Here is a 22,145-nt window from a genome sequence, read left to right on the forward strand (position 1 = left end):
GTTTCACTTGTTTTATTACTTTATAGCCTATGTAGGGAATAAGCAACCTTTTTTCTTGTTTCATTTGTTTTATTATGTTACCATCTCTAAGTTTGTCCCTTATACTTTCGTCACACCATATTCAATACAAAAGGACTACGAACATTATGCTTTCCATCGCTCCACAAGAGTGTACCAAAAAAATATCCTTTGTTAGCAACCTTGGTTGGTGTAAAAACTACATCCAAAGATATATTCTTGGTAGTTTTAGAGAATTGAAGAATTTATGGAGAGACATTCACATTCAAATCAGGAGGTGCACCAATGGTAACCTTGTAAGTGGGTGTGATATCAGGACTGATGTTTGTGATGCTTCTGCTTACATTTGTGCTCCCATTCACAATATTTAACTTGGAAATGGCTATTCTTGGATAGTTCATGTTACTGATCAAATCCACCTTTGCACCAGATGGACACCTATAGCTTTCATTCGCCGCAATGAGCTTGATATTCTTAGAGTCCAGACCGTAATTACATAGAAAGTGGAAGTAATCATCGATTGATGTTTCATATACAAGTCCTGGTTGCAGAGCTCCTATTGGATTTACTACTCCGGCTCCAAAATCAAATGGCGTCCCAAAGATATCTGATTCATTAGTCAATAGTTCCCCCATATTGTTCCTTACAATAGCTGACATATACATTGGAGTGTAGATGCTAGAAAAAGTGGCAACAATGGTATTGTAAAAGGATTTTTTTTGAAAGAGGACATTGTGCTGACATTGAATCAGCGAAGTACCCATTACCATTAACATTGACTACAATCACTAGTTGAACTAATTCCCCATGTAAATGATTGTGAATCAACACTTGACTTCAAGGATTGTCCTGAACTAACCCTTGGAAAAAACTTGCTTTAACAGATTATGAATTTCAAAGTACTAAATTCAATTTAGGCATTACTAAAATCATAAATATCCAGCCTTTCAGAATAAGGGGAAACAGGTCTCCAGGATTTGGTCAATGTGATATTTTCATTATTACACAACGCATTTCAAGAATAAAACTTGAAAAGTACATGTTGTCATTAGGTTTGATCTGATAGCATAGGAGATCCAAGTAGGATTCATAGTCGACTTCATTTTAAATAGTCTTTAATACCATTAGCAACAAGCATGAAATTATCACTATTATCTTTGTAAAAACAGGGCATGCTCTTGAGTATTGGCCAAATCTATTAGAAAATGTTGAACAATTGAAAGTACTAATTGTTGTGAAAAATGAAGAAACATAATAATTTTGAGTTTGTTTTCCCTTTTTCTCACCTCAATAATCTTACCATTGTATAACATAATGTTTGACAAGAATTCTTGGTCGATTGAGGTCTCTCCAACTGTAAAACTCCATGGCGCAGTATTTATGACTGTTTGAGAATCAGGTTCGTCATTTCTCACATAGGATACAACCAGAATTCCTTTATAAGTAGCATGAAATGCTCCATTGGAAATTGGATCATTCACAAAATTGGCTAGGATTGTACTAAATTAGTTTGGGTTACTGTAAAAATCGACAGACAATTTGTCGTGCATCATAAAACCCGTTCGCATGTTGGCATAGTGTTGGAGCCACTCTTCTGGAAATGTTGCGACTTGAAACAACATGTGTATCGATGGTTTAGTGACCATGAAGAGAAATTAAGAAGCCCTACCCTTCCAGAAATCCTGTTACTGGAAAAGGCAGGTGTATCAGAAGTTCTTACTTGAGGTGCGCGAATCAGGAAATATGCCCTGGAACTCTGGCATTAAAATGGTGCGCGTAATTCGAAGTAAAAATATTGGTGCACAGTTGTTAATCAAAGGGGAGGAGGGTGAGCACAAAGACCTCTACACAGATGTCAATAGAGAGGAGAAGGGTAGATGAAAATGGGAGGTGCCTTGATTCAAAAGAAAGGCCTATCAGCCTAAAAATGGTTGCAATTAAATAATATCACATGTAGTAATTTTAAATCACAACATATCTTTAAATAAATAAGGCTACCTGAATACCATTGTACTACGCTAGGTGAAGTGCTTAGAAGTAATGCACGGTGGAAAAGAAATGCAACCATGGAATTATTGGTAGCCAATAGACTTAGCCAACACACTGAAGCCTTAGTGCATTCGCGTGAGTACATTCAGTTGATTAACTAATCCATGATTTAGACTCGTCAAAGGTAGTCGGAATCTGGCCAAAAAAATTTCAAAAAATCTCACAGTAGCAGTGTTTGAATCATGTTTTTAATAGTGGAAATGGATTCAGCACCATCAAAAACTTCTGGGACACCCAAAATCTTGAAATTTGATAGCTATAACCTGGATTTACAAAAATCCCTGCCAGATTTTATCAAAATCTTGCCGAAATTTCCATAATTTTCAAGGAAAATTTGCAAACTGGTTAAACTATGGTGTAAATTTATCGCTATAACTTGCCTTTTTGTGTGGCTGCAACAACCAAAATGTTCAAATCTTTTATATGTTTTAGGTTCTTTATTTCCATAAATGTGACATAAATGTTTAAAAACTTGTGTGCTTCATTACTCAAAAAGTGAGCTGCACTCCACATCGTTTGTGGAAAAGATGTTTTTATGATGAGTAGAAGGGTAAACACGATCCACTGTTTGCGACTGTGTTCACGATATTTTACTAATAATTATATATATATATATATATATATATATATATATATATATATATATATATATATATATATATATATATATATATATATATATATATATATATATATATATATATATATATATATAGATGTTGAAATGTGGCAACAAGAATATTCCAATTTTAATTTGTCCTTGAATTAAAATTGAGAATTAAAATTCGAGTTTAGTCTCACCAGCTGCTTGGAAAATAATTAATTAATTCATCTTAAGTTAATTAGGTGGAGAAATTCAAGCTAGAAGTTTTTGTGAAGTCATGCAACAGTTATTCCTTTGATTGAGGAGATTATCCCTTAATTAAGGAGATAAGGATGAGTTGTAATTAGTTAACTCAATTAACTGAGTTAAGTCCAGTTAAATTAGTTCCAAACAGTTTGTGGAACTAATTGTGAGTTCAGTCAGTTAATGCATGCATGCATGAAACTAGTGTACTCCAGATAACTGAATATTCTCTCATAAATAACTCATGAATGTCAGTTCAGACAAAGACCCAGTTGAGATTAAATGCAGGGACAATGTATTATCAGTTGCAAGAATTTTCCTATAAGAAAATCTCTTGCATGCAGAAGGAATTCATTCCTTGAGATTTGTGCAGTTTTACAATGTGTTGGAGTAGTGTGTGAGATCAGTGTCACACAAGGTTACAGCTGGAGCACCCAGGGAAAACTACACAAGGGAATAAGAGGCTTGGAGGGCAGAGGGAAAGGCATATGTGTTGTCTATTCTGTCTATGAGCAGCAGTGATGGATTGTACTGAGAGCTGATAGCTGTGAGAGCTAAAGCTGTGTGTAATCTTGAGATATTTCCACTTGTATGATAATACAGATAGCGGGGTTTTTAGCTGAGGATTTCCCCAGAGTGTTCTTCTGTGTTTCATGTGTATGGTTTCTACTTCTCTGTTATATCTGTTCCGATTGATCTTGCTCAAATTAATTAAGCTTCCGCAAAGTTTGATTGTAGAAGTAGATCAAGTATTTTTCTTTAGTTACATTGCATTATCAGGTTGATCTACAGGAAAATTTCTACATGGTATCGGAGCAAAGGTGATCAAAGCAGTGAACAATATATTGTGAAGGGAAAAATTCAAAGTTTGAAGTTCTTGATTGCATGTACAAAATCGAATTCTTATCACACCTCAAGTTCACCAATGGCATTCAATGGCTTGAGACTCAAGTATGCTCTGGATGGCAGCTCGAATTACATAGCATGGAAGGATCACATGGAAGCGGTAATAGACGACAATGGTTTGAAGGATTTCATTGATCAAGAAATCCCCAAGCTAGCAGCAGCTAATGCCCAAGACATGGTGAGTCTTGCTCTCCTCGGTCTTCCAAAGAGCTGGCATAGCTACTACTGCTAGATTGGGAACAACTGTGGTCGGATCTGATGCAAGAGGAGATAAAGAGGAGCACCAGAGATGGTTCTTCATCTAAGCATGATGATGAAGAAAATCTAGCCTTAGCCAGTAAGGCAAGGAAAGGGAAAGGGAAGGCTTCCCATTCCAAATCGAGTTCTTCTCATGGTGGGAAGAAGATTGACAAATCTAAAGTGAGATGCTTTAATTGTCATGAGGTGGGCCATTATGCAACTAATTGTCCATTGAAGAAATCCAAGAAGGGATCCTCAAAGGGATCAGAAGGTGAGGCACTGGCCTCTCAGTTCGAATTGGATTTTACCCTCATCACATGCATGGTTTCATCGATGGTGGGTTGTGTTTGGTATCTAGATAGTGGAGCCTCATTCCACATGACCAGCGATAAGAGTTTGTTCAGTACCTTGGAGGAGAAATACCTCAAGATGCGCATAGAGATGGGTGATGATGGAAAGTACCGTGTTTTAGGTGAAGGCACAGTTGTTTTTCAGGGGGAGCATGGAGCTCCTCTCACCCTGACTGATGTAAAGTATGTGCCTGGACTGAAGAAGAACCTGGTATCAGTCACGATGTTGGAAGACAAAGGTTATGATGTAGTCTTCAGTAAAGGAAAGGCATTCCTGAGACACATAGCCACCAGTCAGACCAAGAGGATTGGGATTCGAGTGAAGAATCTCTACAAACTAGAGGTAGATGACTATGCTGCATTGAGTTCGAAAGCAGAATTGGTGCAAAGCCAAGACATTAGCGAGTTATGGCATAGGAGGTTGGGTCACTTGCATCATGGGGCCTTGAAGATAATGCAACAGATTTCTGTCGGACTTCCCAAAGGCAAAATTGAGCAAGTGGACACATGGAAAGGTTGTACGTTGGGAAAGTATGCAAAATATTCCTTTCATCATCGAGACAGTCAAGCTAAAGCAATCTAGGAGCAAGTTCATATAGATGTGTGTGGACCATTCTCGACAGCATCCACCGCAAAGCAAATGTACTTGTTATTTTCATTGATGATTTTTCTCATAAGTGTTGGATCTATTTCATGCAGAAGAAGAATCAAACCTTCTCAAAGTTTTGTGAGTTCAAAGATTTGGTTGAGAAAGAATTAGGGAAGAAGATCATGGCCTTGAGAAGGGACAATGGTGGAGAGTATGTCCCTCAAGAGTTTAAGGACTTATGTGTAGCGGAAGGAATTAAGCAGGAGTTGAAGGCACCTCATAACCCACAGCAGAATGGGGTGGCCGAGAGGAAGAACAAAATGATTGTGGGGGTATCTCGGGTGATGCTGCATGACCAAGGCCTACCACTTCAATTTTGGGCTGAGTGTTGTGGGGAAAAATGCCTATGCAGGACGATCCTATCCACCTAAGGTGTGACAGTGCCTTAGCAACAAACAGAAACAACTATTCTAGTATTCTTCCTTTATGAATTAAGAATGAAGAGAGATGGATGGACTAACCGGTGTCTTCCGTTTGTCCCTCGATCCGGTTTCTCTTCTCTTTGGGAGTTCCCAGCTACTTGCCTTCTCGCTCGCCCAGCTTCAAGAGGTTTCTGCAAGATCACAAGAAGAGAACACTACACAAAGACATAGATTCATATTCATAACTAGTTCAGGATTAGAAATAAACTAAACATACTAATGCAATCATACATCAAAGATACACCAGTATATAGGAGAAACCAAGATAGCTTTATTGATGAATAACAAGGTTCAGGAAGAGATACAACCCAGAGGGCTCCAATCTAGCATCTCCTTCCCAGCAAATGAAATTCCTATCTTCCCCTTCCTTCAAAGCATTAAGCACCCAATGATTCCAATCTCAAACCAACAACAATTCTTTGCAATAACAAAATTCCAGCCTCTAGATATCATGGAGGAGAGATCCATATACAGATATTTGGAGAGAGGATGAGTCAGCTTGAGATCTGACTAGTGTCCTCTCCCTCTGTCAGTTCTTGATTGCACTTGGAGGTTCTTGCTTCCACTTGGAGATTGGGAACCTCTTACTCATCACTAGTCGAATTCATTGAGGCAAGTGTCATTGAGGAAGATTCTGGAAGCTTCCTGGGTCTTGACACCTCTTGGAATGAACTTGCCATTTGTCAACTCTCGCTCAGCGCACCCTGGTAGTGCTTCTACCTGGGTTGCAATGCAGGTAGCCAGTGTTGACTTTGCATTTCAGCGCAGACAGCTAGTGGAGCCACTGAATTGATCCTGAATTGACTTGTTTTTGAGCAGTTTCTGGTGGAGAACTTCTGTGAATTGCTGTGGTTTGTTAGCCTTGTTCCTCTAGGGGTAGGAACAACATGTTTAGGGACTTTGGATCTCTTAGATTATGGACATTTCATGCTCAATGCTGTAAGGCACAAAAATGTCTATAACAGTTGCCCCCTAAAGTATGAGGCCGTTTATCGGGTGAAATGCTTTATCAGGAGGATCCGAAGTTCATTCATTGCTGGGAGGAGACCTGTAATACAATACAATACAATACATTATTTTTCATACTGCTTTCATGATCTAGCTGAGGCGGGAATTCCCATGCTCAGCTTTATAAATTCATTTTCCTGTACATAGAACAGACAATCGTCTGATGGTAGACTGATAATTTTGATGCAATTATCATCCTTTGGATAGGATGATTATCTGCTGTAATGATGTACATGTCAATTTCTTTATCTTTCCTGAATATATATCGCAGCCCGGATGGATGAAACTAGATCCGGGGTCTTCAAACTCATTCGATCTTCACTCTAAGTACAAGTTGATCCATGTGAGAAATGTTCTGAAGTCGAACATGGAAAGACATCGCTTGATTACCGGTCAATGAGGTAAACCGTTAACAAGCGCGAGAGGAATCACCGATAATGATAATGACCCTCAAGGTACTGCAGTACAATTCACGTGGTGTGAATAAAGGACTTGGCGTCGAACACCACGCAAAATCTTTCGATCGAAGGTCATTGATGTATACCTGTCGCCGGAAGTGAGAAACTTGCCATTGAGGCATGCAAGCTTCAAAGTACTGAAGGGGTTGTTCCTAGATCAACTTCTTGGATAATGAGCTGATGTCGACAAGAAGTGATCCGTCAAAGGAGGGCCTTAATGAATCCCACATCAATGACATGGAACAGAGCTAATGATTTTGATGGAGGTGAAAACGATCTGTGACATATGATTCAGGGTGGCGGTCATGAAAGGATGAAGGATAATGTACGGCAGTGGATGGGACACGGTTGACTTTTCTGAACGACTTCTCTTGAACATATGGCGACACTGATGCGATGGATTGGTAGCATTACCCCAAATATGGATGGTATGGCGAGACCATGGTGATGTGACTGGTGAATGAAACAACCCAACCCGATTGTGGTATGGAGGAAAAGTGTCATGTTCAAGAGCGACTCGCTACCATCAAAGTTTTCTTGAGTTTCTCCCAATTTTTCCCCAGTCATTGCTGACCAGTACCTCTTTATTTTTGTCAAGCTTGAGGAGGATAACATATGCTTGTTCTATAACCTGCCCTTCGGGCAAGCCCATCGCTATGTTTTAACGAGCCTAGCGATAGTGAAACTCGTTCTCGTCTAAAGACAAGTTTGTCGCTATTTAATGATTTTAACGAGTCTAACGACAAAGATAACTCGGTCCTTTTCATTTTTAGAGAGTCTGAAAATGTACATAAAGTTAACTCCAAAAGTCCTTTTTCGTCATCTAATCCCTTAGGTCCGAAAAAGTATAAAACAATACAGAAGGGATGAGTCTTCGATAGTTTTAACGAGCCGAATAAAACAAGCGCTCGATCTTTTTGTGCAATAATCCCTCAGGTCCAAAAAGATTAAAATCTAGAGGAGGGATAGCACTTCCTGTCCCTTTAACGAGCTGGAAGGCCAAGGACTCGGCAATCTTTTCATATTTTACGAGTCAGATGAAAAGAGCTTAAAGAAGACTCGTCTTTTGAGGAACGAGTGATGAAACAGGTTAGCAGCTGATTCCAGGTACAGGTTGGAATTTTCCAATCACGGCAGTGTCACAAGGATGGCTAGTGAAATCACTCTTCGCAGCTGTTCCTCAAAATGGGTAAACAAACATATGGAGGTGAACGATCGGCCAATGGAAAAGTGGAGGTGACGGTGCAAACACGACCAAGGCTTTAATGGCTGATAGTGTTACATTCACAGTGGTTATTTACCAGAATAGTTCATTTTTTAACGAGCTTAAACGTGGGAAAACACTTGCTCGATCTTATGTTTATTTTTTAACGAGCATGAACTATGTGCTAAAACTGCTCGGATTTTGCGTTTATTTTTTAATGAGCATGAACTGTGTGCTAAAATTGCTCGATCAATCCAGTCATATGATAAGAATGTCTCATGTAAGATTCCATTTTTTATGGAGCTTGTGCCTTACCAAAGCTATTCCCCGCATCCTTTCGTTACGCAAGTTCGGAAACGACTAATCCTACGAGTTTAAAGGGTTAGACCTACAGGTTTAAAGGGAGGACCTAAAAATTTAAAAAATAAATAACTGCCCCTTGCTTGCACTTCGAAAGGTTTACATGCTCCCAAGTATAAAACAGAGTTTCAAGGTTACCCCTACTTTAGTCCGGCAAAACAATTGTTTTACCGAGAGAGGCCTACCTCTTTCAGGTTACCAAAGATTGCTCCATTCGCGGCCACGAATAAAACACTTCTTCGGCAATGTCTACCGAGATAAACAAAGGTGAGCGACGATGCCCACCAACTCACATAACTTTGACAAAAGAATCTTATTCTAGAACAACCCCTCTTCCAATCACGGACGGGGTACGGACTAGTCATATTCTCCCGCGGAAACCTACCCTATACCCAAAGTTTTCCTGTCGAAGCAGACCAGGACACATGCCCCCTGGGTTCCAGTCATATCCTCCCGGATTACTCGCGCTCATCAGGAGGACGAACCGTGGGTTGAGACATTTCTTGCTTGAAGAGACCATTTAGGGATGGTATATGACTATTTGCGATGCGTGATCCAGGAAATGAAAGCTGGTCCACGAGCTTGACCACTCTTCCTTCGTGCGGAAAACACATTACTCTAAAGAGTGAGGAGACGATGGCTCCCATGCAATATATATAGTCTCGTCCAAGGAGTAGGTTATAATCCAAGGGTCCTTGAACGACCATCACGTTCATTTGAACGGTCTTCCCTTTCAATGTTATGGGCACATTGGGGAGGATCCCTAAAGGTCGACTGGTTCCTTTATCAAAGCCTGTCAGATTTCTCATTTCAGGCAAAAGCGCTGGCGAACCAAGTGCTTTCCAAGCAATAGAGGAAAGGATACTCACAGATGCCCCCTCATCAATGATAGTGCCAGCCATTACCATTCTGTATATTTGAACGATAATCCTGAATGGTATGCTTGCCGGCAAACGGGGTCTACCTAGTTGGTTCCAGTCGAACGAGACAACTAGGTTTCTTGGTGGTGGGACCGAATAGACGGCCGGGTATGACTCTGACGAAGTTCCTTCCTGCGATAAAGGAATGGGAAAATTGCCCCCTTGTTCGTCGGAGTCTGTGTTGATGAAGAGAATTTGGACGGTGTCGTCTTTATTCTCCTCTGTGACGGTATCATTCGAAGATAGAGCCTCTGAAGGCAAAACCGGGTCAACTGCCGCCTCAACCTTTTGACTTTCGTCAGGTATGGATTCAGACAGTTCATCCTCAATGATAGGTGCTTCGGCTGACCACCTGAGCGGGCCAGCCGGGTTCTCAACTGGTGAAGGACTTGGCAGGAGTTTTTGATATCCAGGAGGAAGTTGCACTGGTAAAAATGGGCGATCTTCCGAAACTCTTTTAGCCTCGTCTAAGAAGGGACAATGGTGGATGGCATGGTCGCCTTCACACAGTTTGCAGGGAAATCTAGCTTTCCCTCTCTGTCCTGTGACTTCACTTTCACTAGTTGACGATGAGCTGTCAACATGGCTATCAGAGGTTGACGCCACCGAATTGTGCAAACGGGGAGACCAGTCCCTTAGTATCCGAGGGATGCAGGGACAATCTCTGTGGAAGTGGTCTCCCTTGCATATGACACATGGCGATTTAGGCCTAGTCAGTGCTGTGTGTGGATTTTTGTCAGACGCCACTTGTTTGCCCCCAGTCGCTTTTGGCTCCTTCTTCTTCTTCTCTTTCTTCTTCTTTTCCTTCTTCTCCTTAGGAACTTGGTTTTTTGTTTTACCAGTTCCGTCAAGCGAAGAGGAAGGAGGAGAGGGAGAATTAGATGAAGTAGAAGGCTGGTGGGTAACTCTGGTCTGGTCTGACTGTTGATTCGACTGTTCAGGAATAGTGGTGTTCTGAACGACATTGGTTGAGAAGAACCAGACCGGCAGGCCAATTGTTAGTCCTGGAAGCGACAATGTGGCCATATGGGGCGCACCAACATCTCCCCAAGAGGAGAAGGGACTAGGATTTCCACCAAGGGGAATTCCTTGGTTGGTGTGCTCCATTTTCTCAACCTAAAGATCAACGCAGGAATAGGGGTGATTGTTCCGTTTAAAATAAATTTTAACGACGCTTTAGACACAACTTGCTTTTTCAATTTTAAAGAGTCGAGAAAAAGCTAAAGATGACTCTAGTCTCCTTCGATGTTTTAATGAGCCCGAAGTGACAAATGCTCGGATGGACTTTTTCTGTTATAGAGTCTGAAAAAGGCCAAAAGGAACTGCTCTGGAGTTCTAGGTAGAGGGTGTGCCAAACTTTTTGCAAAACCGCAGAATACTTTTTAGGGTACGGGCGGTCGATCTTCCTGAATGCTGTGTTCAATGCATTGCGATCAGTAGGGCGGCCAACACGGCTTCCTAAGGATAAAGGTTTTATGCCTATAGGGGTCTCCCAATATATACGTAACGGTACGTGGGAGCACAATCCGTACTGGCGCCATCGTCCCTCAGGAGGAATCACCCACCATCAACGAGATCGACAGTCACCAGGATTTACGACGCCGGAACACGTCTCTAGCCTAGACCTCTATGTTGTGCGTTATGTTGCAAAGCGTTGTTAAGTTCAATCAATTTATTTTAGGTTGATCTTTTTAGAAGTTTGCCTTTTGAGGTTCACCACGAGATGTATGATACAATTCCTAAATGCAGTCTAAAGATGATAAGCAAGATTTATATCTTTTCAACTTATGAAAATCCTAGCTACAAAGGGAAAAGAAAGACACCATATTTTCTCAAAGAGCATTTAGCACACTCTAATGCACTTTTCCTAAATCAAACATGCAAACTATCAAGATGCAAATGCACAATGCAGGTGTTTGTTTTCTGCTTTCTTAGTATTGATGCCTACAAAGAAAGCTTTTTGTACAACTTTGAATTTGATTTTAAATGACAAATACAAACAAGTTTACTTTTTCCGAAATCAGAGAGGGTAGAAGAGATTACAACACTTAACGATTTCCGAAATGAATACCTGTTTTCGACACTTAAAAGAGACAAACTCAAACCAAAAGAAAAAGTAAATGTATAATCAACTGTAAACAACCAATGAACTCTCTCCTAAGATCACAATCAACATATCTGAATCAAGGCTACAGGATGACTATTTCACTCTTGCAAAGGAAAACTGTAAATGACGCCACAAACACATAAAAACACTCACAGTCTTGTTGTACAAAAGGAGGCGGAATTTAAGTAGATAAAAGGAGTTATCAGACAGGTACCTATGCTGGTTACAGGCTGCAAAAATCAAAGATAAAAACAGGGCAAAACAGAGCAGAGAATCCCAGCTGCACAAGGCGTAACTGGATCAGCGCACCCTCAACACAGAGGTTTTGACATTCAGCGCAGGAAGCCTTCACGGGACCTGCGTTGAAATGCAGAACCTCTTCACAGGGTCTGCGCTGAAGGAGAAACGAGAGTTTCTCACTGGGTTCTGGGTCACAGTTTGCTATTTAATCTACAGTTTCAGGCCAAATCAAAGCAACAAGCAAGGTACAATGAAAGGGATGCTTTGAGGAAGGGCTAAGATCTATCACAAAGGATCATCAAATCATTTGTGAGTCCATTGTTCAGATCATAGACAAATCTAGTGATTGGATCAAAGCATCAGCTGTCTACTTTGCATCTGAGAATAGCAGATGCAGTTCGATTGTTGCTGTTGAGTCTATGAAACAAACAATGATAGATACACAAATAAAATGACTAAACAGATCTCCCCAGTGGAGTCGCCAATTTGTTGTGGGGAAAAATGCCTATGCAGGACGATCCTATCCACCTAAGGTGTGACAGTGCCTTAGCAACAAACAGAAACAGCTATTCTAGTATTCTTCCTTTATGAATTAAGAATGAAGAGAGATGGATGGACTAACCGGTGTCTTCCATTTGTCCCTCGATCCGGTTTCTCTTCTCTTTGGGAGTTCCCAGCTACTTGCCTTCTCGCTCGCCCAGCTTCAAGAGGTTTATGCAAGATCATAAGAAGAGAACACTACACAAAGACATAGATTCATATTCATAACTAGTTCAGGATTAGAAATAAACTAAACATACTAATGCAATCATACATCAAAGATACACCAGTATATAGGAGAAACCAAGATAGCTTTATTGATGAATAACAAGGTTCAGGAAGAGATACAACCCAGAGGGCTCCAATCCAGCATCTCCTTCCCAGCAAATGAAATTCCTATCTTCCCCTTCCTTCAAAGCATTAAGCACCCAATGATTCCAATCTCAAACCAACAACAATTCTTTGCAATAACAAAATTCCAGCCTCTAGATCTCATGGAGGAGAGATCCATATATAGATATTTGGAGAGAGGATGAGTCAGCTTGAGACCTGACTAGTGTCCTCTCCCTCTGTCAGTTCTTGATTCCACTTGGAGGTTCTTGCTTCCACTTGGAGATTGGGAACCTCTTACTCATCACTAGTCGAATTCACTGAGGCAAGTGTCATTGAGGAAGATTCTGGAAGCTTCCTGGGTCTTGACACCTCTTGGAATGAACTTGCCATTTGTCAACTCTCGCTCAGCACACCCTGGTAGTGCTTCTACCTACGTTGCAGTGCAGGTAGCCAGTGTTGACTTTGCTTTTCAGCGCAGACAGCTAGTGGAGCCACTGAATTGATCCTAAATTGACTTGTTTTTGAGCAGTTTCTGGTGGAGAACTTCTGTGAATTGCTGTGGTTTGTTAGCCTTGTTCCTCTAGGGGTAGGAACAACATGTTTAGGGACTTTGGATCCCTTAGATTATGGACATTTCATGCTCAATGCTGTAAGGCACAAAAATGTCTATAACACTGAGGCATGCAACATAGTGGTTTATTTGCATAATAGAAGCCCGCATCACATACTTGGGATGAAGACACCAGAAGAAGCTTTCTCCGGGAAGAGACCAGATGTGAGTCACTTTAGGATCTTTAGCTCATCGGTATTTTTCCACGTGACCAAGGATGCCCGGAAGAAACTTAAGCCGAAAACAGAGTTGGGGATACTTGTGGGGTACACTAATACACCTCACAACTATCGGGTGTACTTTCCTACGAGTCAGAGGACAGTGGTTTGCAGAGATCTTAAGTTTGATGAGCAGAAGGCCATGCAAATTTCCCTTGAGAGGGAGCTCCAACTACAGGCTATGGAGGAACTTTTGGTTCCTAAGGAGGAGGAGCCTTAGACTAATGCGGAGCAACCGCATGTAGAGGTTCCAGGAGTGGAGGCATCCACTCAAGCAGAGTCTTCTAGAGATGGGTGGAAGCACACAAGAGAAGCTAACAGATTGTTGTCAGATGCGCGAGAGAATGTGGGAGAACCATCTTCTCAGTGCAGACAGAGGAGGTCACTTGATAGGTACACTGGATACATGGCCCTTGTTAGGGAATGTGTTGAGACCGAGCCATCTTCCTTTGAGGAAGCAGTGCAGCAGCCGATTTGGGTTGATTCTATGGTGGAGGAGTATGACTCCATAGTTCGGAACAATGTTTGGGATGTGGTTCCAAGACCAGAGAACAAGTCAGTTGTGAGTTCCCGTTGGCTTTACAAGGTAAAGCAAGCTGTTAATGGTAGTGTAGAGAAACATAAGGCAAGATTTGTTGCCCGTAGTTTCTCACAGGTTGAGGGGATCGACTATGATGAGACTTTTTATCCTGTCACAAGGTACTCATCTATCAGATCGATGTTGGCACTATCAGCACAAATGGGTTGGAAGATCCATGAAATGGATTTGAAGACTGCATTCCTCAATGGAAAGATTGAGGAAGAGGTGTACATAGAGCAGTTGGAAGGTTTTGAGACCTTCGATCACGAGTCGCATGTGTGCCGACTCAAGAGAGCTTTGTACGGGCTAAAGCAAGCACCTCGTGCTTGGTACACCAGGATCAACAATTACTTCACCGGGTTGGGCTTCACAAAGAGTTACGCGGATGCAAACTTTTACCACATCATGGTGGAAGGTAAGCAGTTGATAATTGTTCTTTATGTTGATGATCTGATATTAACACATGATGATCAGTTGATCATGTCTTGCAAGGAGGACCTTGCAAGAGAGTTCGAGATGAAAGACATGGATCCCATGCACTACTTTCTAGGCATGGAAGTGTGGCAAAAGGATGGGGAAGTGTTTGTGTCTCAAGGAAAGTATGCTAATTAGATACTCGAGAGATTCCACATGGAGAAGTGCAAGCCCATGCAGACTCCTCTAGCAGGTAACTGGAGGAAGGAGGATGCTACATCAAGAGAAGTAGTAGAGGCTACTATGTATCGACAGCTTGTGGGTTTGCTGATGTATTTAGTGAATACACGACTAGATTTGTGCTATGCGGTGAGCCAGCCGAGTCAAGCTATGGTTCAGCCTACCAAGATGTTTTGGAAGGCAGCTAAGCATGTTTTGAGATACCTTAGAGGAACATCTCAATATGGATTATGGTACAGACAGACAGAGGGAGTGAAGCTACATGGCTTCACCGATGTAGATTGGGCAAGGAGTCCATCAGATCGGAAGAGCACATCAGGAGGAATTTTCAACTTTGGTTCAACTACAGTTTCTTGGTACATCAGGAAACAGAGGTCAGTTGCACTTAGCTCAGTAGAGGTTGAATACATGGCTACAAGTCAGGCAGCATGTGAGGCCATTTGGATGCTGAAAATTCTAGTTGGTTTGTTTGATCAGAGGATAGATCCAACTGTGATCTATTGCGATAATCAGAGCTGTATCAAACTCTCTGAGAATCCATTATTTCATGACAGGTCCAAGCACATCGACATTCAGTACCATCATCTCAGAGACTGTGTGGCAAGGAGGATCATGTTGTTGCAGTATATTTTGACCGAGGAGCAAGATGCAGACATTTTGACTAAGGCATTGTCAAAGTGTAAATTCGAGTTCCATAGAGACAGGATCGGGGTGGCAGATAATCCCTTTCTTGTTGAGAGGGGATGTTGAAATGTGGCAACAAGAATATTCCAATTTTAATTTCTCCATGAATTAAAATTCGAATTTAGTCTCACCAACTGCTTGGAAGATAATTAATTAATTCATCTTGAGTTAATTAGTTGGAGAAATTCAAGCTAGAAGTTTTTGTGAAGTCATGCAACAATTATTCCTTTGATTGAGGAGATTATCCCTTAATTAAGGAGATAAGGATGAGTTGTATTTGAGTTGTAATTAGTTAGCTCAGTTAACTGAGTTAAGTCCAATTAAATTAGTTCCAAACAATTTGTGGAACTAATTGTGAGTTTAGTCAGTTAATGCATGCATGCATGAAACTAGTGTACACCAGATAACTGAATATTCTCTCATAAATAACTCATGCATGTCAGTTCAGACAAAGACCCATTTGAGATTAAAGGCAGGGGCAGTGTACTATCAGTTGAAAGAATTTTCCTATAATAAAATCTCTTGCATGCAAAAGGAATTCATTCCTTGAGATTTGCGCAATTTTACAATGTGTTGGAGCAGTGTGTGAGATTAGTGTCACACAAGGTTACAACTGGAGTACTCAGGGAAAACTGCGCAAGGAAATATGAGGCTTGGAGGGCAGAGGGAAAGGCATATGTGTTGTCTATTCTGTCTATGAGCAGCAGTGAGGGATTGTACTGAGAGCTGATAGCTGTGAGAGCTAAAGCTATGTGTAATCCTGAGATATTTCAACTTGTATGGTTTCTACTTCTCTGTTATATGTGTTACGATTGATCTTGCTCAAATTGATTAAGCTTTCGCAAAGTTTGATTGAAGAAGTAGACCAAGTATTTTGCTTTAGTTACATTGCATTATGAGGTTGATCTACAGGAGAATTTCTACAAACTATAAATATATATATATATATATATATAACTTTTAAGTTATTATATTTATTTATTTTTATTTTTAATGGATTAAAGTTAAGAATTATAATAACATGTTAAAAAAAATAAGAATTTATTTATTTTTAGAATTAGAATTTAGTTATTTTTAGTTAGTTAAGATAAATTTATATGGATTTTAATTTGACATTCTTGACTTCATAATATAAATATATATATATATATATGATTTAAAATATTGTAAATATAAATAAGTAAAAATACAATTTAAATATATTTTTTTAATAATTTAAAAATGATTTAAGTTAACTGGAATCTCAATCAATTAAAAATTTTAATAAAGGAAAAAAACAACAAATTATATTCTTTATTTAAAAAACTACATTAATATATATAGCATATAAGCTTTCAAAGTCAAGAATATATAAAATTAAAATATTAAAAATAAGGTTTAGTGAGGAAACTTATAAGATAAAAGTCATATGAAAGTTTATTTTAAAAGAGTATATAGTTGACATAATCCATATTGACATCATTATATGGATTAATATTGCAAAACAATCTCTCAAATCTAAATATGTTATTTACTTTGAAATTAAAAAATATTATAATAACTTCAATTGTAAAAATAGTTACCAATTCGTTTTAAAATGGTTAAAAATAATATTTTTGAAAGCTGATTTTTCAATGCCTTGATAATTAGGATATGGCTCAATGTAACTATTATACATTTTGAGATTTTCTTTTCTCTGAAATATAGTCATACTTTTAGCCAAATTTTGTTTTTTGGTTATTTAAAACCCATTAGAATATGGCTCAATTTAAATATTATATATTTTGGGCTTTTTTTTTCTGAAAAGTTGGTCATATAATTTTTTACTAAATCTTGATTTTTTGTTGTTTAATGCACATTCACAACTCAAACTTATGATTTCAACAGAATTTGGAAAAACTTAAATGTATTAGCTAATTACTTGTTGCATAAGAGGTAGGTACTAATCCGCAATATTGCATATTACACTTGTTTTTAAAACTTTTTTTTTTTAAATTAAGAAAATTTTAATATTAAAAAAATAAAATATTTATATCAATGTATCTATATATATATATATATATATATATATATATATATATATATATATATATATATATATATATATATATATATATAATGTCCGACAATTTAAAAACATCTACTTTTAGCCCCAAGAATTAGCTCATTTGGTCGAGTTCTCATTATTCAAGCACCTCGCTAATGGGAGGTCACGAGGTCAATTCTCATCGATGTCCTCAGGGTTAGGTTCTACTAATAAGCCAGTGGGATGTGATCCCTTCGGGTGAATCCGCCTCGATATTTCATCAACATCTCCTTTCATGTAAATATAAATTCCCAATCTTAAATTTAATTAAAATTTATAAAAATATTTTTAAAATATGATTTTCTAAGAATTAATAATTATGCCATAAAATAAATTAGTGATTACAATGAGAGGTACAATTTTTTATTTTATTTTATTTTATTTATTTATTGATTTGTGATTAGACTGAGTCTACGTCGGGGTCACCCTGCTAATTAGATGAAAGAAGAACAATCAACCCAGTATGGGATGTTTATCACTATGATTGTCCAAAGCTTGGTCAAGTTGTGAAAGACACATTTTATAGCCCAATATGATAAAGAAGTGTAATTCCTTTTGTGCTCAACCTGGTGTTTGGCATGTGTCCCTTTAAAATAAAAATAAAATATTCATTAAATAAATAAATAAAATATTGGATTAATTATTACATTATTAGAACTGGTTTGTAGATTTGGATTGGGTTGTTGGAGATTGTTGAGATATTTTCTCAACCACAATCTCCTAATTTAGAATTAGTTGGATTTGGTTCCAACTATATATGTATCATATTTGTAATTGAATGAATAAAATTTTTTTGGTGTGAAATCATTTTTTGTGTCATGGCACCAAAGCTAGTTCAGCCCTGACTCTCTCAAGGGAGTGCTTGTGATCATGCCAATTCTGCAAGTTTAAATCATTGTGCATAGATCAACATAGCGTGTAATATCATATTAGTTTAGTGTGTGAGATTTATGTGTGCCCGTGTATTGTTCTATAGTTTAAGAAGGAATTGTTTTCATATTGTGAGTTGCATGAAGATGAAGACAATGTCATAAGGAGCTTAATAGCAATGACATGATCAATGCATTGCTCGTGATGAAATTACAAAGTGCAAGGGGAAATGTCATGGAAGATGGGTATCATGAATAATGCAGTACAAGATGATGAGTTGAGACTATGAAGTGAATTTTAGGAGTTGTTATTACAGTATAGCTAAATAGATCTGCCAATTGATTGACAATCATAATTGCAAGTTCCATTTGTTGTGATAGTTTACTTCTTATCTACTAATATAAACCAATTGATCTACAAACATGCTAGAATTTTTGGACATATACATATTTATTGTCACAGAAGTTGTTGTTACTGGAATGGTCTTCTCTGTCTTTTTTGTGGTTGATTTCCATTAGGACATAGTTATATTTATGTCATGCATATGAATAACATCTGGTGAGTGAATTGCATTAGTTTTTTGGTCTTATTTATGCATTTCACATCAGTTTCGATTGTCCTTTAGGACTCTTAGGAAACAAGTTAGCTGAATTCAATTGTTGAGAATACATAATAGTTGGGTGTGATCAATTGTATAAAGGAATTAACCCAATACCTTTTTTTTGTGGAAGGAATGAACACTACCATCTCCCATTTTAAGAGCTTTTTCATTCGGAAGGAGAGGCTCTTCCATGGGGGCTTCACCGGGGAAGCAATACCATACCACGTGGGTTCATATTGGGGGATATATTTTGAGGAAAAAAGAGCATAATATATTGAGCATATAATAGGGGATAAAGGGTTTTTATATTGGCAGGTATAAAAATGGAGCTCAAATTTAATGAAAAATATAAAGGGGTATAAAACATGTTGATAAAAAAATGGGTACCTACAATATCTAGTGAAAGTAGGGGTTTTCTAAATTGGGAAGGTGTATGGGGTTCGTATTGGTAGGGGGTTAAATAATGTGATTTTTACAGGGGTATTGTTTAGTATGCCACGAACGCACATGATACGTCAGAGATTAATTGAGTGAAGCCCCCGTGGGATCTTCGTGCTCTCCAATGTCTAGAAGGATGTTTTCGTTCTCAATGATGGAAATGATAAAGTGGATTTGTTGCAGTTGTTCATATTCGACAAGATCCACTTCATCACCTCGCTCAAGTATCTGTGGTGAGTGATCAACAGAAGCCTCGACAACAAAGTGTTCTTCTGCACCCTTGCTTTGTATATAATCTTGATGCGGTTTAGTTCATTTCTACACCCAATCACAGGTTGTTCATAGTGCTGTGGGAATATTGGTGGTGCCAAGTCTAGTGGATTCAACATACAACATGTGTCCTAAAGTGTGGGCTTTCAAACAAATTATTGGGAAGAATATTTTCCCTCCCATTGATCTGGAGAGCTTTTGCAATGTTTTCTCTTGTTAAATTCTCGTCGAGGCCTTTATAGAGATTTAGGGAGCCATCTTCCATGGTACTGAAAATCCCTCTAGGCCTGATTTCTTAGCCATGTGATTAGTTTTAGATCTAAAAAAAATGGAGATTCTCGAGTAGAACACATAGAAAATCGAACCTGACCTAATGAAAAGAGCTTATATTTGGAGGAGAGCAGTCGATTGGTTTTACTGTCATGGGATTTGTTTCTTTCTTTGTTAAGAAGTTTGTTTTCTCACTTTTTAGTTTGGTTGAGAAGTATGAAGAACCAATCATATAAAATGGAGTAACTTAATTTGAATTAGTTTTTCTCAACATTATTTGGGGCTAAGAGAACATATAGCTAATTTGATTATGTCTACAGTTTGTTATATGTTGATGGACCTTGTTGTTCTTTGGAGCTTCAATATCAATAGTTACAGGTTATCTTTGGGTGTATGTAAGTTTGTGTATATCAAAAAGTTATGAGTTGTATGATTGACTTTTGAATACACTCAGTATCTATACTGCTTACCTATATAACTGGAAGTATGTATTTCGATGCATACATTTGGGATGCAAGTATGTCCATAGAGTGATTTAGTATCAAGACTATTTCTTGGGGTAGTTAAGAATTGCTAGTCTTACAAATACGTCAACGATGGTCAGAAGCAGTTGTGTCTTCAATGGATCAAGTGGTAGCTCAAAGTTGGTGGTTAAAGAAAGAGTGAATTCTATGAGATTCGAGAATGGATATAAGTAATAATGAAGACCAGTCTAAACAAAAAGATTAATGTGAAATATGTTAATGTGACTTCAATATTGTTCTTTGTAATGTAAGCTTTGGAATGTACACATTAAGGTAGGGTGTTAGGCTTAGTGCTTACATTATTAGAATTAGTTTGTTGGGTTGGATTGGGTTGTTAGATATTGTTGAGATATTCTCTTAACTATAATATCCTAAATTATAATTAGTTGGATCTAGTTCCAAGAATATATATGCATCATACTTGTAATTAAATGAGTGAAAGGAATAATTTATGGTGTGAAATTAATTGTTATGTCAATATCAAATACAATACAAAAACAAATATATATCACTTTGAGAGCTATCTCAATTGAATGAACCCCTATAGTTAAAGAACCTTAGTTATTGAGAGGTCAAGGGTTCAATTCTCTGGACATTCTTGGGGTCAAGCTCTGTGGTTGAGGCAACATCCTAATACAAATCACGAATGAACCACCCAAAAAATATATATATTCATAAATTATCTTAATATTCATGTTAACTAATATATTTCATATCAACTTCATATATATATATATATATATATATATATATATATATATATATATATATATATATATATATATAATCAAAGAAAAAAAATCTAAATTTAATATAATCAAATATTTCAATGTGCTAAGAAAAAAAGTAATTGAAAATATTTCAATGTCAATTATGTATATATTATATAAAGTGATTAAAGAAAGAAAAAAATATTATCATTAAAACCTTTCTCTTAGGACAATTATTCTAAGTTTGTATATCTTATATAAAGCGATTGAAGAAAGAAAAAAACTTATGATTAAAACCTTTCACTTATGATAATTATTCTGATTTTAGGTCCTTTTTCTTCGAGGTATATATTTTGATCAACTTTGTTCAACATCCAATAAATAATTGTTAGAAATATAAACTTAAGTTGTGTAGTTTACAATCATAGTGTTTAGGAGTAGATTCCATTTGTGAATTATAAAATATAATTTAAAAATGAAAAATTATAGTGTATTCCTAATATTTTGTTATTGTGTTGCTGAAAATAAAGAAAATATGTAATTCTTTCATGTTCAACATAGAGTCGATACATGATATATATATATATATATATATATATATATATATATATATATATATATATATATATATATATATATATATATAAATAAAAAATTTATAGGATCAAATTTTTCGAAATGCAAACACTTCTTCAAATTTTACATTTACACTTCAAAGAATTTGATTTTTTAAATACTTTATAAATTTGAAATTAAAATAAATCTATGCTAATTCCTAAAAAATATTAAAAACAATTTACACTATTTAAACAGATAGAAATAAACCGACACTCACTAAAGTTCTTTGGTACTTGGACAATAAATCTATACTTAATTCTAAAAATAAAAATAGAAACATAAAAAATTACACGATTTAAACATGTAGAAATAAAACCCACACTCACTAAAGTGCTCGGTACTTGGACAACATGATATTTAGACGAAAATATTAGATATTCAA

The 22,145-nt window shown here is 37.6% G+C and overlaps 1 pseudogene; it reads right to left on the reverse strand.

Annotated features, from left to right (window-relative positions):
* Nucleotides 1–263: 263 nt before the first annotated feature.
* LOC149217967 (CO(2)-response secreted protease pseudogene) lies at nt 264–653 on the reverse strand (annotated as a pseudogene).
* Nucleotides 654–22,145: the final 21,492 nt, after the last annotated feature.

This window comes from Pinus tabuliformis, chromosome Q (assembly GCF_031772625.1).
Source record: "Pinus tabuliformis cultivar Carrire ecotype Pingquan chromosome Q, CPIR1, whole genome shotgun sequence".
Classification (NCBI taxonomy): Eukaryota; Viridiplantae; Streptophyta; class Pinopsida; order Pinales; family Pinaceae; genus Pinus; species Pinus tabuliformis.